Here is a 4,668-nt window from a genome sequence, read left to right as displayed (position 1 = left end):
GTTGCTGTGAGCTGTGGTGCCATGGCACTCTGCCCAAGGGGATAGCTTGAGGCTCTGTCTCAAAAAAAAAAAAAAGAAAAGAAAAGAAAAGAAAAGCCAAAAGCCAAAAGCCAATTTTAACATATCAGATATGAAAAACTTAAAAAAAAATAAATTTAAAAAAATATGAAAAACTATGTATTTTTAGTAACCTATTTTTGTAAAAGTTCTCTGTTCAAGCAGGAGGAAGACTGCTTGAGGCTTGGAGTTCAAGCCCAGATCGGGCAAAATAGCAAGACTCTGCCTCCACACACACAAAATTTTTTTTTAAATTTACCTGGGCATGGTGGCACATGCCTGTAGTCCTAGCTACTTGAGATGTTGAGATGAGGAGAAAGGCTTAAGCTCAGGAGTTTGAGGCTCCAGTGAGCTATGATTGTGCCATTGCACTTAGCCTGGGCAACAAAGTAAGAACCTGTCTCTTTAAAAAGAAAAGGAAAAGGCCAGGGATAGTGGCTTAGGCCTGTAATCTTAGAATTCTAGGAAGGGGAGGAGGGCAGATAGTTTGAGCTCAGGAATTCGAGATCAGCCTGAGCAACAGAGAGACCCCATCTCTACTAAAAATAGAAAGAAAAAAAAAGGGCTAGCATTGTGGTAGGTGCCTATAGTCCAGCTACTTGGGAGGCTGATGCAAGAGGATCACTTAAGCCCAAGAGTTTGAGGTTGCCTGTGAGCTATAATGCCATGGCACTCTACTGAGGGTGACAGAATGAGACTCTGCCTGAATAAAATAAAATAAAATAAAATAAAATTTAATTTTAAAAGATAGGTTCAACAGCAGATTAGAGATAGAAGAATTTGGTAAACTTTACAATAGGTCAATAGAAATTAACCAATCCGGCTTGGCGAGTAGGGCGCCAACCACATACACTAAGGCTGGCAGGTTCAAGCCTGGCCCAAGCCTGCTAAACAACAATGACAACTGCAACCAAAAAATAGCTGGGGGCGCTGTGGCAGGTGCCTGTAATCCCAGCTACTTAGGAGGCTGAGACAAGAGAATCGCTTAAGCCCAAGAATTTGAGGTTGCTGTGAGCTATGATGCCACAGTACTCTACCAAGGATGACATAGTGAGACTGTCTCCAAAAAAAAAAAAATAAATAAATTTAACTAATCAGGCTCGGCACCCGTAGCTCAGCTTAGAGTGCCAGCCACATACACTGGGGCTGGTGGGTTTGAACCTGGCCCGGGCCTGCTAAACAACAATGACAACTGCAACAAAAAAATAGCCAAGTAGTCCCAGCTACTTGGGAGGTTGAGGCAAGAGAATGACTTAAGCCCTAGAGTTTAAGGTTGCTGTGAACTGTGACACCACAGCACTCTACCCAGAATGACATCGTGAGACTTTGTCTCAAAATAAATAAATAAATAAACAAATAAGTAAAAATAAATAACCAATCAAGCTGGCGTCAATGGCAGGTGCCTGTAGTCTCAGCTACTCGAGAGGCTGAGGAAAAAGGATCTCTTGAGCCCAAGAGTTTGAGATTGTTGTGAGCCATGATGACACACAACTCTACCCAGAGTGCCAAAGGTAAACCTGTCTTAAAAAAAGAAAAAAAGCCAATTGGGGGGGGCACCTGTGGCTCAGTGGGTAGGGCGCCAGCCCCATATACCGAGGGTGGCAGGTTCAAACCCGGTCCTGGCTAAACTGCAACAAAAAAATAGCCAGGCGCCTATAGTCCTAGCTACTTGGGAGACTGAGGGAAGAGAATTGCCTAGGCCCAGGAGTTGGAGGTTGCTGTGAGCTGTGTGATGCCACAGCACTCTAGCAAGGGCAATAAAGTGAGACTCTGTCTCTACCAAAAAAAAAAAAGCCAAGTGTGGTGGCTCACGCCTGTAATCCTAGGACTCTGGGAGGCCGAGGCAGGTGGATTGTTTGAGCTCACAAGTTCGAGACCAGCCTGAGCAAAAGTGATGAGATCCCCTCTCTAAAAAATGAAAAACAAAACTGAAACTGAGGTAAGAAGATCTCTTGAGCCCAAGAGTTTGAGGATGCTGTCAGTTATGTCACCATGACACTCTACCAAAGGCAACAAAGGGAGACTCTGTCTCCAAACAAACAAACCAATCATACTGTATACATCATAATCTTAAGAGTTAAAATCAGCATATCCACAAAAAAATCCACTAAGAACAACAATTACATGGCTCAGAACTCAGACCATTATAGGTTACAACTGCAGATCTGCTACCTACTAAAGACATCAGAAAAAGTCATTAAAATAAGGGCTTTTATTTTCTCATCTAGAACAGGTAATTTAAAATAATTTCCACCTCACAGTGTTGTAACTGATATAATATATAGAAGATGCTTAACTAAATACTTGTGTATACTATGAGCACACCACTCACCAAATAGTTGATCAATCTTATTATGAAAGCCACTGTCTGAAGTACAAAGGGCAAAAAACTACCTAGAAGTGAACATAACTTCCTTCATTCCTTCTGAGCTATGGCTCTCTGAGATATTCCCAAACATCAATCTTATTGATCTGGGCCCTAAGTGGCTTGTTCAGGTTACAGTAACACCTTTACCAAACTTTTTACCTCCTATCCCTGCCTCCAAATATAAATCTATTCTGTAGGTAGCAACCGGAAACACCTTCCCTATACTGTCCATATGATACTATCTCACATCACCTTGCAATAATTTCCCCCAAATTCATGCAACTCCAGAAGTTGACTAGAAAGATGGTCACAAACGGAGCCTGCTAAATTTACAAGTGAAGTGCCTTGCCCAAGGTGATATAGGTCTTGACTAAGTCTTCAATGCAGGATTCTATCTCTATTCCAGGTCAGAGTGCTCTTGACCACAACTGACAACATTCATCTCATCCCCTTCTTGTTTAAGAAATAAGTATACTAGGGAGGGTTTCTTTTTCTGCTTTTCTGTGGCACTTCACAGGAATCTCTGGTAAAATAAGGTGAATTTTTTTTGTTGTTAACATTATGTTACCTGGCACCACAATAGCCAAAATAAAAATGGACACTTTATGACCCTCATGATTGTGATTAGATAAGGATACATTTGTTTCTATCAACAAAACTCTGCTTATTCATATACAAATAGCTAATTTTAGTAATTTATCCAAAAATGTATAGAGAAACTATGTAAAGAGCTTCTTTAAAAAAAAAAAATCAAAAGCCCAATAAGCCAACAGAAAAAGGGCACGTGGTGGCTCACACCTATAATCCAAGCATTCTGGGAAGCTGAGGCTGGCAGATTGCTTGATCTCAGGAGTTTGAGACCAGCCTGAGCAGGAGTGAGACTCCATCTCTACTAAATAGAAAAAGTAGCTGGGCATAGTGGCACACACCTGTAGTCTCAGCTACTCAGGAGGCTGAGGCAAAGAGGACTAAGGTTGTTGTGAGCTATGATGCCATGGCACTTTACCCAGGGCAACAGAGTGAGACTCTATCCCAAAAACAAAAGAAAAGAAAAATACAAGAAAAATGAGCAAAGACATGCTCATTCAACACCCTCACAACGTGCACATTAGGTGCTATTCCCAGGAACAGCAGCTTCCTTGTGGAAAATTTCAGATAATTTATATAGATAATCCCTTCGAGAACATGGAGTTTAATTCCCCCTACACACACTTGAGTGTAGGCTGATCTTAATTCCAAAGAGTAAGTATGGAAGAGGGTGGGGGTATAGAGAGACAACCTGGTAGATATTAAGTTTGGCTAGTTAATCAAGATTAACATCATAAGGGACAAGGATAAATCATGTTGATAGTATGTACATTCCCTCCCTATATACACTCCAATGAAATAAGACAGGCAATGCATTTCTAGAAAAAATCCATAACCCCAATCTACTCTTTAAAAAAACATCAAACAAACTGAGGGATATTCTATAAAATACTTGATCAGAATTCTAAAGTGTCATGGTCATGAAAAACAAGGAAAAACTGAGAAACTGTCACAGACCAAAGACGACTAGGGAAGATATAAACCATTAAATACAATGTAGTACCTTGGATTGACAGGATTCTAGAACATAAAAGGGCATTAATGCAAAAACTATTGAATCTGAAATTCTGGACCTTATTAATTAATATACCAATGTTGTTTTCTTAGTTTTGATAAGCAGCCATGGTAATGTAAGTTGTTAATATAAGGGGAACCTTGGTATGGGGTCTGATAATCTACAGCAGGGGTCCTCAAACTTTTTTAACAGGGGGCCAGTTCACGGTCCCTCAGACCGTTGGAGGGCCAGACTGCAGGGCCCAGGGACGAGTTGGCTGCTAAGCAGGACAAGCAGTGGCAGCAAAAACACCCAGTGGGCAGGATAAATGTCCAAGGCAGGCCGTAGTTTGATGCCTGATCTACAAGGTCCAGAAATGGAGTGCTGGTGTCAGCAGACAGTCTGTTCCTGAGAAAGCAACACTCTAATAAAAACTCCTAAATTAGAGTCATAAAAGTAACAAAACTTAAAAACAGAAGAAAATCTTTACATCTATAACTTGCAGCTCATTTTTTATAAGAAAGACCTCCTATTAGAAAGGGGGGGAAAGGCTCGGCGCCTGTGGCTCAAGCAGCTAAGGCGCCAGCCGCATACACCTAAGGTGGCGAGTTGGTATCCCCAGCCCGGGCCCGCCAAACAACGATGGCTGCAACCAAAAAAT

General features: G+C 41.4%; 1 protein-coding gene across 1 annotated transcript in view; it reads right to left on the bottom strand.

Moving 5' to 3' along the window:
• Window positions 1-4,668, bottom strand: part of RCOR1 (REST corepressor 1) — a 162,099-nt gene that overhangs the window by 75,608 nt on the left and 81,823 nt on the right. The window lies entirely within an intron of this gene.

Source organism: Otolemur garnettii, unplaced genomic scaffold, assembly GCF_000181295.1.
Source record: "Otolemur garnettii isolate 467f Iridium unplaced genomic scaffold, OtoGar3 scaffold00149, whole genome shotgun sequence".
NCBI classification, from domain to species: Eukaryota; Metazoa; Chordata; class Mammalia; order Primates; family Galagidae; genus Otolemur; species Otolemur garnettii.
This window is presented reverse-complemented; position numbering and strand designations above follow the sequence as displayed.